General features: G+C 46.6%; 1 protein-coding gene across 1 annotated transcript in view; it reads right to left on the bottom strand.

Moving 5' to 3' along the window:
• Positions 1-11856: 11856 nt before the first annotated feature.
• Positions 11857-17127, bottom strand: part of GNG5 (G protein subunit gamma 5) — a 41712-nt gene continuing 36441 nt past the window's right edge. The window contains exon 3 of the mRNA XM_085602114.1: positions 11857-12125. The gene's annotated coding sequence lies outside the window, so the exon portion shown is untranslated. The remainder of the gene's footprint in view (positions 12126-17127) is intronic.

Below are 17127 nucleotides of genomic sequence, written 5' to 3'. Positions count from 1 at the left end.
CTTGAAGCGTTATTTCAGTGAAACAGTCAAAAACAGAGGGGAAACAGGCGATAGGAGGTATGTACGGGCCACGCCTCAGATGGGAGCTGGCACGTGGACCTGGGGCGAAGATTGCAACTGTTGACCCCTTGTGATTGGCTAACAGGGCAGCAATGGTGGCCTACAAGAAACAACAGACCACCATCCCAGTTTCTGCATTCCCAAACTGGATTTTATTATTATTTTTTTTTTTTTAAAGCAGCCCATGCAGTACTGCTTTACAAAATAAAAGTTACCATTTGGGAACACATCAGAGGGAGCAGTCAGTTGTCTTAAGACATTAATACATATCATCTCAAATTGCATATGGGCGGAGACCTCTTTCGCGACACTTCCAAACCAAGATTCGGTATTAGATTGCAAACCCATTTTAAGTCAGAACGGCTTCTCAGACTCTCATAATGGGTTTTATATGTACCAGAATTCCATTTAGCCATCACAAACTCCGTAATTTTGGTGGACGTCAGTGTTTGCAACCACAAAATGGCTTTGTACATCTGTTTTCGCGTTATGAGATTAGAATCAGCCCTGCACTTGCAAGCAGGGGCTAAAAATCATATGGGGTATTTATTGCAGAGTTTAGAAGAAAACAATTATTTTTGGATGTGCCGCTATTCTGAAAAGTGTGAACACCCAGAGGCATTAGGTGGCATTCGGCATGGCACTTGTGTTTGGTCAGTTTAAAAAATAACATAAACAGATAAAATATATAGAATGCATTGCTCTCCGAATAAGTCCATTAAGTGGTCGCAATATTTAATTAGACACTCCATTTGCAGCTTCATCTCTGATATTAATGTTTTTTAATACACCCTACATTTATCAGCGTCACGGCTATTACGCATTAGGCATTAGGCAGGGCTTTAAGTGGGCCGGGTCCTTCTGATGCTCAGCACCGGCAGTTCTAAAAAGCAGGCGCTGAGACGGGTCCCTATGAGGCTCTCCACTTTTGCCCTCACCCTCAGGGTGAAAAAAACAAATGTCAACTCTGCAGCAGTGCCACCCTTCACTGCCTTTGATGCAACTTCAAAGTTCATACAGTCATCATTTCAGAACAGAAGCATTTTCAATAGTATACACACAACAAAGCCGTAGTTGTTGCTTATTTATCTAATGCAACCAAGAACCATTGACAAAGCCAAAAGTCCTGACTTGTGGTAGGTGTAACGTTACTTGTATTATATATCTGGATACAGTGACAGAAGCAGCAAAGTGCCAGTGGGGCAGCACACTATGCTAAGTACCGATTTTTAGCTTATGTGTTTTTAAGCCACGCCCTTAACATTGGCCACAACCTTTTGACCTACCCCCATTTTCTTATCCCACTTAAAGCCCTGGCATTAGGTCTAAGGCAGATGGTATAAACAATCCAAGTTGGTATTTAGCTGCGGAAAAAGTTTGGGGAGTTAGCACAGTAGGTTAAGTGCAGTTTGCTGACATCTGGCATACACAGATTGATTAATTGACCATTATTCAGTTGGTTAACTTGGACACACGTTTATAGCAGAGCAAAATGTAGAATCTGTGTGAAGACCCGCTGGAGCCGTTTAAAAACACGTTCTCTTTAGGATGAGAAAGAACAGTTTGCATTTGTTCCCGGATGAAACTCGGGTTTTTTTCCCCCCCGACACCATGTCAGCGCCCAGCGGTGAATCATTTAATATGCATGATGTTGGTTGCGCATGTGAGGTTTTTCCCACAACCACAGAAGCTGCGTTGGTTACACGCTAAATAAATCTGCAGTGCCGGATTGAAAGCACATTGCCTGGGGAATTGAATGAGCCTGTGACCTAAATATTCGCAGCTTGGTAGTGAGCGCCCCTCCTCCGGCGCGAGATGCCCGCACACAGGAGCGGTGGGGATTGTCATGCTGGTGGTGAATGTGCGGCGTAGATGTGAAATGCGTGTGGCACTTTCTTGCTGATGAAACTGCTTCTAAGTTTAGACAAGCGCGCGCCTCGCACTGAAAGTTAAAAAAAAAAAAAAAAAACAGCGTGCAGGCTGCAGCAGGAGAGCGAGGCGGAGGGGTGCACCCGCGAGTGGTGCGCGCACGCAGAGGAGAGCAGTCTGCTCCTTTTTCAAAGCACATACTCATGCTTGTGGAGTGCCTCTGCGCACTCCCGCAAGGCGTATGCCGCCACAAGCACGAGTAGGTGCTTTGAAAAAGAGCTGCACGACGGCTAAAGGACTCCTATGCAGTGCATGCGTGCTGCATAGGCGAGACTTAAAACGTGGACCAAGTCATTTACCAAATATGACCACTACCTCACCCAGGTAATAGTATAGGAGCACTAAATATCTCGCACCCTCTCCGAATTGCTTAGCTTTTGGGCGGACTGAACACACGTTACAGGACGCATTCTGGTATAAATGCATGATATATTCTGACCCATTTCAAGACATTTTTTCTAAAATCGGAGTGTATATTTGAACAGAGGGCAGGGGAGCAGCACGGGACAGTTATTTAACCAGAGCACAGCGGTAAATAAATCTACGCAGTACGATCAAATCGAATTACATATGCCCTGTCATTACGTATGGGCTCAGTGGTGTTCCTGTTTAATGCGAGAGACACGTTGAACATGTGAAATATTAATGGTGATTTTCAAGCTATTTATACTGTATTATCTTAATGAAGTGGCCTATGAATTTTGCTATGCGCCAGTAAGCGTGTGAACTTAAATGGCACAAGAACAGTTGATGGCAGAATGCAGAACAATGTCATACATTCACCCCAGTACTGAGATCTGGGTTTAAATCCATTGTTTTTTTGCTCCCCATGCCATTCCAGTTTGAACCCAGCCATATGCAAATCAGTCTTGACCCTGCACCCACTGAAAAGTCCAGCCTAAACTGCCAGACCAGGTCCTTCTTGGACTGGAAACAAGCATCCTGGGACCGGTTTTGGGGCATCACCCCTCATCAGCAAGGCTAGCTTGAACACAGTGAGCCCAGGACCCACGTCTGGGCTTACCTTGCGCACTTGCGCGAGAAAGCAAAAGAGACACAGATGATGGATGGAATGCAGAGCAAATCTGGCTCGTCCCTGCTCTGACAAGGGTTGGGAAGCACTGCATCAGGGTTCGATCCGCCAGATTCCGCCTCATACAATACTGTATTGAGCACAGGGCATATGTGACTCCAGCAAAAATAAACCGATATTTCCAACGAACGGACACCGCTTGCCCAGTTACCAGGGAGATGCCGACCTCCTGCCAGGGGTGGCTCCGCCACTAGGGCAGAGGAGCGTCGCACCACTGCTTCCTCACACTGCTAAGCAAAAACATAAAATGGTAACTACCATTTTATGTTTCTGCTTCTCGCACTGTGAGAAAGCACAAGGGTTTGGTTGCGGGTGGGCGGGGCTGCTTTGCGAGCAGAGGAGGAGTGGTGTGCCCACCCCCCAGAGGGCCAACCAAACCAGTCATGCACACTCTGCCCTTCTCCATGCAGGCTGTAATGCAGCCTACATAGAGAACATGGCTGGGCCATTAACCCCTGGCTGAGCAGCATCCCAACTAATCACAACGCTGCTTGCAGTGTTGTGATTGGCTTAGGGGTGGGACTGAGAGCCCGACTGCCTGCTTCCTGTTCCTGCCGGAGATAGGAGAGTAGCAGAGACGACGCAGGACCCGGCCGGCTGGAAGGCAAGTTAAATTTTTTTTCTCACTATTAAAGTAACCCCCACCTACGTGCCCCCCCCTCCAATCCGCTAGTCATTCCGGCCGCGACTGCTCATGCACATCCTTTGGGAGTGCCTGCGCCATTACTGGCAGAGGGTCACTACCCAGCTGTCTGCCTGCATGGGAGGCTTGAAGCAAAACACCTGGGAGGTGCACATACTCGATCTTTGGTCTAGGGCGAACAGCCAAACGCCTAATCACTCATCGACACAAGGCGCGGAAGCCCCAGAATCTTGCTGCTTGGACACAAACTTTAATGACTTGGGCTCAGGCTGAAAGTGTCAGTTTGCACAGGGAAGACAGTTTAGGACTACGCAAATACCCCATAGCGATAAACTGTGATGCTATCCTGGTTAACCTGCAGGCTGCCGCTCATTCGGCTCTTGGCATTAACTTGCCACCATAGTTCACCAACTGGTTCAAAAGCAGCTGGGGCAATTTGGGGTATGCACTACCTGCGCTACACAGGGTTCAGAGCGAACCTCTGGTTAGAGCGCCTCCATGTGTGCATCTTAAATCGCTTAGTATGTGTCAAACAGCTTTTTTGCAGTGATGGCCAAGACAGGCAAGGGACTGTTTAAGTTCACCTGTTTACTGCTAGGTACACAACATTGCAGTGAAATATTGGTAGTAGCATACAGATTGTACGGAATAGTAAACTAACTTGAAATCTTTATAAACGTTATTATGATCTGTACATCTCATTTGATGCAACTAACACCTGATTAATGTGCAAACCACATGCTTGTAAAACAAAGATTTCAATAAACGGATTCGAACAACAACCACCAAAACAGCAACAGGCAAGGCAACCATTGTCAAATTTCCCAATAAGACACCATTAAGCAATTACCCTCTTTCAGTTAAGGACGAGCGACCCTGGGCTACCCCCTGGTTGCATGGACCACCTGGTGCAACCCTACCCACCTAGTCATCAATGCCATTGGTTAGACCAATGCCCCCACTACCCACCCATCCTATTAGCTGTAAACCTCCCCAAAGACCCCACCTCGTCCCAGTCTATCTGGCATGGTGTCCAGCAGTGGTGCAGGACAATCTAGCTAGAGCAGTTCTGTCAGCAAACTGTGGCATGACTCTCAAAAGTGGACATGCGCAGCGTCAGGGGAGCCCAGACGTGCATCCAGGCAGCCCTCCGCAATCTACAACCCCTTGCGAGTACTCTCCGAAGGTTCGAACCCGATGCCCCAGTTGTTTGAAAGTTTATTCTTGTATGCATTTAGGCAAGTCATTCACATCAGAAGACCTGGATTGGAAGATAAACGTTTAAAAATATTCTAATGTTTCGTCAAGTGAGCTTTTTCTTTCTTAAACCATTTTGGCATTTGCGATTTCTTGATTGATATGTCTAGCTGAGCGATCTTTTTTCCTTACTAACATCGGGAAATTTGGTTGCAATATGAAGCACGGAATAAGCAAATAGTTACGGACCCTACATTGCAGAAAATAAAACTGGGGAGGCTCTAAGAGATGTAAGACAGCAACCAGCGGTCTGAAGACCAAACAAAAACCATCATCTGGATCCAAGAAATCATGGCAAGTGCCATCATGGATCTGGACTTCAAGATTAAGAAAAATTCTTAAAGTCCAGTGCAGAGTGTGGCACTGGGAGCAAGGAGAATGAGCCACTGGCAAATTCCATTTAGAGCATTTTCATGAGCAGAATACATAACCTGCAGCACCTATCAGTTTGCCATGCACAGTCTGGGGACTGGGCATAGGGCTTTGCCCGAAAACACCCCTGTAGCCATATACTGCTCACGAGACATTTACAGCAGAGAAAGCAGGTAGAACTTCATGCTTATATCAACATCACCCATAACTCTTAGCCAAACAGAGCACCGTCCTGAGGCCTCTGCAGGATTGGACTCCACCAAATTCCTAATGGCATTTCTCAGGTTTTTAAACCGTGGCTCTGATCTGGAGTTAGACAGATCCGCAACATGCCAGGCAGTTTATCTTCTTCCTTCTCTGCAGACAGCAGCAACAGAGTCTTCTGCTCAGTGCAGGGGTATATTCCCTACTCCTCCCGGGAGGACAGCTAAAGTTCCTGACTCAGGTCTCACCCTCCCTCTGTAAAAATATCAACTCTGAATAGGCCAAAGGGGCTCGTTTATAGCAAGAAACTGAGGCCACCTCCCTCAACATGTAGAAGGCATTAGACTTGACTTAGACAGTCAAGTGGGGCTCTCTCTTCAGGATGCTGGAGAGGGCAGGCTCAGCCATGGTTTTATTGCCAAAGTAAAGTGGCTAAATACCAGTTCATGTGCATGAATCTGATGCGAAGGCTTCCTCCCCTATGCCTTCAGCCATCGCTTTGGAAAAAGACAGGGCGGTCCTCTCTCCCATCTGTTGAACTACTTGCTCTGGAGCCTTTACCAGCAATTTTACGACAAGAGCAAATACTTAAAGGGGTTGGGGATACAGTGACCCGGTGCTCCAAGTTTAAACAAAATGCTGATAACATTGTTCTAATCAATCCTAAACTATTTTGGTAGGATTCCTAATTTGTGACCCACTGTAAGAGGGCACTTGGTGGGTAGGACGGGGGGGGGGGGGGTTTGAACTATGTGCAGTTGGGATTTGCATAGCGTGGGTGGGGGGGGGAGGGAGGTTGTTTGCTTGGCGAGACATTCCTGATAAGTGGCAACTACGTAATTCTATGATTAAACCGGATGCGATTACTATAGGTAGAACTTCAGGTGGGGACCGAGGTGAGCACGGTAAGGTTTGCAGCTATTTTAGCAATGGGTAGGACAGTGCATTTTTAACATGGAATGTAAAGGGGTTGAACAACCACAGAACGATTAGGAGGGTCGTAGTGTATCTAGAGGCATTTTAATGGATGTTGCCCTATTACAGGAGACCCACCTGCCACTCCAGAGCAATAAGTTCAAGCAGAAGCTTTTTCAGGGAGGTTTTAGTGCAGCAGGTTTTATGTCTCATTCTAGAGATGTATCGATATGGGTGAACCCAAAGTCAGGAATTTCCGTGCATGCAATGGAGGCAGATCCAAATGGCAGGTTATTGTGCATTGCTAGAAAGATGGGTTAACAGATTAGTGAATGTGTATGGACCAAACTACGACAACCCGCACTTCTATCATAGACTCGGAGTTAATTTGATGTGCAGCAGGGATACCCCTCTAAATATTGGGCAGGGATTTCAACTGTATCTTAGAACTGCTTTGAGCTTGCTCCAAGGACCCCACCAGCCGCCGTTCCGCCTGAGCCCTTCTAGACCTTGCGGAGGGCTTTAGACCTGGTGGATGCATGTAGGCAACACTTCCCTGAGATAGCAGGATTAACTCACTACTCTGATCCCCACGACACACACAAATTAATTTTTGGTTCGTATCCAAGTCTGTTCTCCCAGGTGGAGACAGGCGCCCTCCACCCATGCCCTTACTCAGACCACGCTCCTGTACAACTGGACTGGAATTGCCCCATTAGACAGGCCCCATCATTTCTTTGGAGGTTTTCCACTTACTCTCTAATGGATCCTTTATTCACTGCAGAAATTGCAATGGCAATAGATGTTTTCTTTGAGAAAAACATACGGTCGGTAGATCGTTTTGCCACCATATGGGAGGCGTTTAAAGTCTATATTCAGGAGATAAGTCATTTCTAAACACGCAGGAGTGCTTTGGTCACCGAGGGACCATTTGTCAAAATTGGAGGGGGAGATTTCAACTCTTGAACATGCTTTTCAAAGGACAGGCGATGTAAACACTTTAGGAGATATAGTAAGTAGTGCTCGAGGAATAACAGGACACGGCAGACAGGGAAGATAAACACCTCGGCAAATTTGCTACGGCAAGGTCTATGGGGAGGGAGAACGACCAGGGGCCACTTTAGCAGCCTTATTAAGTCCCAAACGGGAAGTTGACACCATCACAAAAATTCAAAATGAAGACCTTCTCCCACTACATGATCGAAAAGACATTGCAGATTGATTCCATAGGTACTATTCCAAACTATACACCGCCCAGTCTCTCCTAGAGGAAAACGTTAGCCAAGACTATTTGGAAGATATCCAAATGACATGGCTGACTAACACTCAGATTACCTTATGGCCCGCTTACCCCGGGCCATAACGCGCTGTAAGTGCCCCGGGTATAGATGGGCTTACAGTTTCGGTCTATAGGGCCTTTCAGGACCAACTGGTTCCTCACCCAATATCGCTATACGAAAACATGGTTCAGACGGAAACCATGCCTCCCTCCATGAGAAAGGCTTTGATAATCATGCTGCGAAAGACACCCCAGGGCTGTTCCTCTTACAGACCCCTTTCATTATTTAATGTTAATATCAAGCTATACGCCAAAATATTAGCTGTTTAGCCCCACTGATCCCCCCCTCTGATCCCACTTGTGGTGCACCCAGAACATGCTCGGTTTGTGTTAGGTCGCAATCTCCCCTTAAATTTACAAACCATATTTCGTCCAATTCAAGGACTGGACCCAGAAGTCAATGCTGCAGCAGTCTTCTTTGACGCGAAAAGGAGTTAAAACTTTGGGGGTGTTAAGGAGAATCTGAGTGGGGGAAATCTCTCAAATTAGTTATGACACTGTACACCCTGCCTACAGCTAGGATATACCTGGCCAGAGAATTCACAGCCCCTATTACTATCTCAAGAGGGACTCGCCAGGGCTGCCCGTTGTCCCCCTCTCCTTTATGCACTGGTGGCTGAGCCCTTGGCCTGTGTCCTGTGGGAATATCACAAACACAGAGGTCTACGGTTCCCTGGATACCAATTAATAATTTCAGCATATGCTGATGACACCCTTTATGTTCAGGACCTCCAGACATCTTAAATCGCATAACAGAGGTGGTACAGTTCAAGAGACTATGTGGTCTTTAGATCAACTGGACGAAATCTTGATTTTTTCCTTCAACTCCAACGGCAATCCCCGATAAGATAGACTTTCCTATGCAGTGGACGTCAGATCCTGTCTACCTCTGGATACAAATCCGTAATAGCAGAAAACTTCAGGACAACCATCTCGAGGTTAGAAGATAATAGGTGGATCAGGCTACCTCTCTCCTTGTTGGGACACAACACCCTGATGAAGATCGTGATTCTACCCAGATTTCTAGTCGTTAACATTCCCATACTACTACCACCATGCACCGTGTTTGAAACTCTGCGCTCTCTCAATTCAGCTAGCTTGGGCCAGGAAGCAGCTGAGGGTTCAATGGGAAACACTGACCCTCCCGTAGTCTACTGGGGGACTGGGAGCACCAGACCTAGAGGTATAATACTGGGTGGCACAGGCCTCTCACGCATACAACTGGATACTCGGCCCTCAAGACTTGCCCCATATGTTCAGAGAGATGCAGCAGACCCCCTCACACTCCTACAGATCCAATTTAAGCCTCCCATTCGAAGACATGGCATCTTGGACTCTCTAAATTCCACCCCACATGGGTGGCGTAGACTTGATACCCAGGCAGTAGCGTTCATGTACTCACCGCTAATACAGCTGGACTGGTGCACCTGGTTCCCAAAGGGTAGGGGAAAAGGATGTGCTCCGCATAATGACGCGCGTAGGCATACTTAAACTGGGGACTTTATCCAAGATGGGTCGGCGGGCAGGTGGGAGGACTTTACCAAGGAAATGCCTGGGTTCTCACCATTGGATCGGTTTCAATATCTCAGGGTCAGGCATGGATGTCAGGAATTACTTGGCGATGACATGCAGGAACCCATTGCACTGCAAGCACTTACACACATTATACGTGCGGATTCCCCTGCAAAGCTAATAACTATATTACACTCCACTGCGCAGGAACCCAGGAAAGCACACCTCCATAAGGCCAGGCAAGAATGGCAGAGGGACCTAGACTTGTTTATAGACATTAAGTGCTGGTCATAGTGCTGCAAGGCGACAAAGCGAGTGTTCCTGAACAGCAGACATCATTTAAAATATAGTGTGTACAACACTCCCAACAGATTGTTGCACTATGGGCTACAAGACACTCCAAAATGTGACTGGTGCGTGGAGCAAGATGCTGGGTTCTTCCATCTGGCATGGCTGTGTCCTGGTATCTTGGCATTTTGGCAGAAAGTCTTTTCGGTACAGAGTGAAGTCATCGGACAGCACTTGGCACCAAGTCCATTGGTCGCGCTGTTGGGTTACGACAGGGAGAAAGCAGCCAGCTGTAGGACATTGGTAGCGATGGGCTTGTTGCCTGCCCAGCATAGAGTAGGTATGCTTTGGGCTAAGGGACCAATACCTCATCACAAATGCAGATATGCTTTATTGTAACACACAATCGAACACTTATAATGAACTACTTCCACCAAAGTGTTGCCCTGTGGGCTTTTGGGGATTATACCAGCAATATCCGATTGGGAAAGAGACAGGAGAACCAGAGGGAGGCAGCACCTGAACTGGACATTTAATGGAAATCTCAGAACTGCTAAGTCCTTCATCCGTTTATAAAGCCACAAAGGCTCTATTAAGGCCTAATACCCCAAACTCTGGAGGCACTTCTTGTTTAATTTGTGATCAATTCACCCGGAGACCAATATATTACGCACTGTAAATATTATGCATGATAAGTAATTCACGAATACTTGATGCAGTAACAAGTCCGAATAAAGAAGATGGGTTTGTCTCGCCCTGCTAGTTTGTGATTATTTTTTGTATTCAGTTATAATTGAAGACTCATTGTGATATTTCAGACTGTCTTGTAAAAGGCCATAAATAAAAAACTCCTGGGATAAAAAACAAAAAACTCTTCCAACCAGTCTTGCTTAGAGTCAAATCTGTTAAGGCAAAGCCAAAAGATTCTAGGACCTTCACAAGAGATAAAGAACAACCACCACCATTTACAAGAACAAATCCAGGTTTCCACCAGCGTACAACTTAGACCATTATAGAGAATGAATGTTTACATTTATACCTCACATATACGAAGAGTGGAAATCAATGAAGTTAGGCGGGAATAATCCTCTCCATGTATCCGGTCTTCTAAGGTGCACTGCTGTTTTGAAAAGTGTTTGGCACTGTGCTATTGTAAAAGGCGCAAGGCATGATTCACATATAGCCATGTGCATTTAGAGGTGTACACAATTTCTTAAAGATGCAATGAAAATTCTGGCTCCGTGTCTAAAGTATTAACAATGCAATATTTTTCTGCTTATGCATTTTAAGTTCACGTACAAAATTAATCTCCTGACTTTCATTATACTCATCTTTGAGGGTACATTTTGGCTCTGCTAATGCAGACTGCTTTGCCAATATTTATCTTGTCTTTATCGATCCAGTAACTAATTGGTCCTTCAATATTCAGGCCTTTAGCTTTACAATTTCAACAGTCTTTCAAGTTGCAGGTTTGTGTATGGTTAATCGCTTCTGAAACGGGCACAGAATTTACCAAGATGATGCATCATAGGATTTGGAGTCTATAGAATTGTGATCACCGAAAGAGGTAGTCTATTATTCGATGGCTTCTTCGTTCTCAGAATCTAAGAATTGCGTTTATTCTTCCTAGCTACCAACCTCAGAGCGGTACACATCTCATTCTATCCACACATACCTCAAATCTTCAGCACACCAAAATCTAAATTCGGGTCCATCCCTACCTTGCACGTTCACATGCTTTCAATTCTCAGGTTATGGTCATCACTGGGAGTCTTACTTCACCTATGGTCGAAGAACAAAACTGAAAGTCCATCGTTAACATAAGTTGTTCCAGATCCCAACCTCTGTATGGTGGAATGACGAACAGCAGGTGAATCTAGAATAGGTTCCCCGCATCCAAGCCGCTGCGAGGAAGGTGGTAAACATTATCTAACAATAATTGCCGCATTGCCAGCAGCACGATCCCAGAAGAGGATTAACATATGCTCTTCGTGAGGAAGAGAATGATGTTGCTATCTGTACTACCCTGTATGTGGAGGAAGAGGGGGGCTTAAAAGGAAGAAAAGAACCAGCGACAGAAGTAATCATTTAAATGTGGTGTACAAACAATACTAACCAATTAAAAGGATCTGAGAATACAGACTCTGGATATCTGTTAGAGGAAAACCCACATGGGCAACCACTCACACTCGGAACCTAAAGATACGTCACAAAATTCAGTAATTACACTCAAAGAAACAAAGATAAAACCAAATATTTTATTGTGGCTTTCAAATACCAGTGTATAAAACAGTCCCTTGTGTAATAAGGAAACAGTATTGCAAACACCACACAATTCACTGAAAAGGGAGAGGTAGATGTTAAAAGGTTTGACAACAGTCGCAAGTTATCAGATGAACTTGGCACATCATTTCAATGCTGAGCTTCTGTACAGGTTTCAAACCTGGCCACCCCTTGAAAAGTCACCATTTGTGACGGCACACGTCGGCAGATATGAATATTAGTAAACAGACCTAAAAAAGGAAACAAAAAAGTGATTGTAAAACAATTTCTGAAACGATGCTGCTTCGAATACAATTGGAGGGGTAAACACAGAAAAGGAGGAAAATACACTTGGTAGTTTGTACCAACATAACATTTGTAAAGAATGTAGTCCCTAGTTTCTTTCCAAGTACGAGAACTGCTACCACCCAAGTCAATATTCATACGATCTGAACCTTAAATACACACTGACAGAATCAATTACGCATCAAATACACAAATTAATATACAAATTACGAAATATTTTATTGAATTCACAAATGAATTTAAAAAACCAACAATTTATTTTCATTTTATTGGAAAGTTTGGAGCTTTTCAATATTTGGTGTTTTCAAAAGACGATGCGACGTGGTAGACTTTAGCATATCCCCATCTTTTTCATCTTAATACAAGCTCTTTTTATTGGTACATACCAGTGCTTCTTTGGAACCACCGACTGCCCATAATCTTTTCTGTACTTGTGTTGCTTTCATGCATAAAGCAAAGAATACAAACTTCATTTTTAAACTCCAATTTTAAGTTCCTTCACATCTACAGAGCATTTAAAGAATTTCAATTTTGCTTTATTTACACCTATATACTTTATCAGGCTACAAAAATGATTTCATTTTCCAAACAGTTGCAAACCCTTGGACCATGTGTTGCAAACGTTCAGACCAGGTGCCACGGACCATCCGTGGGTCCTAAGATGCAGGTTAAGAATAAACACGTGCTCAATTTGGGCCAGCTACAGCAACTCAAAAAGCGATGGACAGAATGCTGAACATTGTCTAACATTCACCCCCAGACAGATTTGGGTTAAATCCATCAGTTTTGGCTTGGCAGTTGGGGCTGGACTGTTCACATGGGGAGCAGGGTCCAGACTGATTTTCATATGGCTGGGTCCCAAACTGAGGTGAATGGCTGACCATGTTTAGCATTCCGTCCATCTTTTTCTGTTGCTATAGTCATCCCAAGTGGGAAGGGTACGCCCAGACATGGATCCAGTGCTTATTATGCCGTTGGATTAAAGCTGGCCTTGCTGATGGGCGATACCCTGAAACCGGTCCCATGATGCTCGTTTCCAGTCCAGGGGGGACCTGGCAGTTAAGTCTGGACTATTCCCATGGGGAGTGCGGTCAAGACTGATTTGCAGATGGCTGCCTCCAAAATGGAACGAGCAAGGAAGAAAAACAAAAAACAAAACCAAAAACGATGGATTTAGGCCCAGATCTCTGTACTGGGGTGAATGTTGGACAATGTTAAGCATTCTGTCCATTATCTTTTTGAGTTGCTATAATTTGGGCCGGCAGAACTCATTTCTGGGGACTAGTCTTTAGTAAATACCAGTGTCAGTGCCTGTGGCATTGGGTGCCGGAGGGGCCAGGCACAAGTCAAATCCAATACAATACCTGCCGGCTGAGAACAGAAAGCTATACACCTGCGCAGTAAGAGGAGAGGCTGATTTGCTGGGGACTCGTGGGTGGCCAATGTTGCAGGTGGTGCGGCCGGACATGAACAGAATGGGGCTGGCAGAAGTGAGTGCGACCCTGTATAACTGCAGCACAAGACTGCACAACTATAGCGGGCCTCAGAAGGGTCGTAGCAAGTTGTTCCTTGGGGCCTCCTGGACCATGAGCTCTAGTCACAGAAATAATAGCTGGTGTGAGGCAACGGCTCTGCGGACACGGACCGCAAGTGTGTGTTGATGAGCAGCAGGCCCAGCTGCACGTTGGTGAGCGCTGGGAGCCCAATAGCTAAAGGAAAAGTGCTGTACCGCATAAGACGAGGGAAGAGAGGCCAAGACAGTTCTTACCCGAGGCACACATGCTATGGGTAGCACTATGCTATGGGTAGCACTGGAATACTATCTGCTCAGAAGTGTATAGTACGCAGATCCTACTCTGGGATCTTATGGTGTGGCCAATGAACTCGTGAAGAAATCCGATGGCTGGGGAAAGCTCTAGACCTGGGAGGTGTAGGCCCCGATACTGTGAGGGCAGTGACAGGCCTATTATTGCTGACTGGACGGTAAGGGCAACAGAACTGTACAACAAGCCATCATAGTGTGGAAATTTAGTTTACAACTGAACATTATCTGCGCCATCTTGCCTCTTCCCAGCGCGACACACAGGAAAGCGCACGGCAGCCATTTTAGGCACTTTTGGTCTCTCCCTGCTCATTGCCAATCGCCAGCGCGTCCTCCTGGCGCTGCAAGCACCCCCCCCCCGCGCGCCGACCACCCCCGCTCTCTCATACACGGGCCATAAACCCTCTCCTTCTGCGTGATCCTGCCATGGAACCACATCCCACGCCTGACCGACATCCCATACATGGTCATGCATCTCTTTGATAACCCCCTTCCTCTGCGCCCCATTGTCCGAACCGATCCCAGGCCATCACCTAGCCCTGCGGATGCAGTTTATTGCCCCTACTGTAAGGGAAACACCCCACATCAAAGGGATTACAGTAGATCAAGGCCCCCCACCCCCTGAGACCCAACCGGTCACACACACCCCCGGGAATTGGCGGAATGTCCAGCTGTGTGATAGCCATCTCCTACTGTGGGTGGGGTGGGGACTTCCACTGTAGATATGTGTGGGAACGAGCTCAAAGTGGGGATTCCGAGGATGTGCTTTCATGTATCAAGACAATCTCAAGAATGTGCCATGTATGATGAACCTGCAATAAAGTCATAAACCTGTGTATAAGAGGCCAGGCCTCAGAGATGCAGTTAGAGCACCTTGTGACGATACCTTGCTGTCTGATCTGATGTGTTCTCCTCCGGAGAGAATAAAACTGTTTCCTGCCTTCCAGTCTCCGGCGCCTGCCTCTTTGTTGGTTTAGCATCGAATGGTATAAGAGGCGATTACCGCCGGGCAATACTTGAAAGGTTATCGACTGCGACTGCCGCTACCATTTAACAATAGGTATGCCCTGAATGAGTTGAACCAAGGTGGGCAATAACCTCCGATATCGGTGACTGCACCACAAGGCCTTATTGACCTACCCCTGTGGGGAAAGGGCACTGAGTTTGCCAATGCCTCCCCAGGCGCATCTACTAGGATAGCAAGGGCCTAGAATAGCTGGGTCTGCAGAGGACCAGCACTATATGCCAGTAGACCAAAGCACAGTAAAACTCAAACCGCTTAAAGTAAGGCCATCCAAAATGGGGAAAGCAGCCATCATGGCTCACCTTCGAATCCAGGTGAACTGCAAGGCCCCAGCAACATGTATTATCGGATTCAAAGCGGGAATTATCATCGCAGGGTGCAATTACGTTGGAGAACACCTTGATTGCCATGCAACAGAGTTTGCAATCCATGGCAAAATTGACTTGCCATCACTCCTGAGGCTTGAGCCGGGAGTAGGAGACCTGCGCTTATATTTTGCAGGCTGGACTGACCTCCGCTGCTGGAGGAGAGTTTACTGTTTTTAACATTGTTTTACTGATTGCGAGTGGGACATTGTTTTTAAAACTGTTTAAATCTGCTTTTAATTCTGGCACCCGCATGTTTTCAGCTGCTAGCATAATTTGCACACAACCTTAAAGCTACTCTGCTCAAACGCAATACTGAAGCGCCTGGCGCCACTCCTTACCTTGGCATTCTCTGTCTCCCCGCCGCATGCCAGACCTGAGCAGGCTTCGCCTGTAGACCAGGCTGTGGTAACGGTGGCCATCTTTGGTGAGGCAGGGGCGGTATAGGCGTTGTAGCTGTTTCTTAGCAACCCTATATCAGGGGCAATAGCGCGACAGCGCAGCGGATGCGCGCAGCGGATGCGCGCAGCGGGCGCGCCAGAGGCGCGCCTAAGGCAAGCCAGTCTGCACCCCGTCCGCGTCGCGCAATACCCCCTGTCCATTTGCAATCAGGCATCAAGAAACGTCTCGTCTACCCTAGAGCCTTCTTGATGAAGTTAAACCCGGGGGGGGGAGCAACGGCGATTGCTCTCGTGTATCGGCAGAGTTTCACCGGGCTGGGTCCTCCGGCCCCTGCCCTAACTGCTCATCTCCTATTCCCTTGATACACCCCGAATACATTAAAGCTAGGACTAGTGCTGGTCCATCAACGATTGGGGCTTCAGAGACTTTTCCCTGTATTCTAATTAACGCCAGATCCTTGGTCAAACACAGTATGGAATGCTCCCACTTGCTGTTGGATTTAGATATTAAAATCGCTTTTATTACAGAGACCTGGACGGACGAGTCATCAGGTCTAGACCTAGTTCAAGCAACTCCTCCGAGATACAATTGTGAGGTTCTTCATAGAGCCAACAAGAGGGGTGGTGGTATATCATAGCTCAGTGCAGGGTACTTTCAAAGCGCTATCATTGCCAGTGTGCGAAGCGCTTGCATTTAACTTAAGACTAACAAGTCACTTTTCCTTCAAGGGCACACTCATTTACAGCCCTCCGGGAACTAAATTACCTTTTTTTCCCACCTTGGGTACCGTTTGAGGATGCCTTGTTGGGGAATTCGTATACCATATTAGGAGATTTTAATTTCTATCTTGAGCAGCCAGAGGACCCAGATACAGCACGTCTTTAATATTATGGAAACTGCAGAACTGCTACAATGTGTAACGGGTCCCTCCCACCAGGCTGGTCATACCCTTGATGGGATCTTCTCCAATACAGTGGAACTAGCTTTCGTAGCTCTGGTACCTCTGGCCTGGTCAGACCACGCGGGAGTTCGGTTTAATATCACACCGACTCCATCTATTCAACGGGCGCCCCCAAACAGTGGCCAGAGTAGTCAGAGCTTGGAATAGGGTGGAAGCTGAGACCTTATCCAGGGTTCTCTCCACCTCGGTTACACCCATGCCCAGTAATATGGAGGAGGCGGCATTGTCGTACACGAACTGGATCACCCAGGCGTGTGTAAAAACTGGCTCCACCCAAACCTGCGGTTTTCAATAGAACTCTGCCATCAGCCCCATGGTATACGAGTGAACTAAAATCTCAAAAATGCGTATGCAAGAAATTTGAACGTAATTG

This window comes from Triturus cristatus, chromosome 4_2, assembly GCF_964204655.1.
Source record: "Triturus cristatus chromosome 4_2, aTriCri1.1, whole genome shotgun sequence".
Taxonomy (NCBI): domain Eukaryota; kingdom Metazoa; phylum Chordata; class Amphibia; order Caudata; family Salamandridae; genus Triturus; species Triturus cristatus.
The sequence above is the reverse complement of the archived record's forward strand: the minus strand, read 5'-3'. Positions and strand labels throughout refer to the sequence as shown.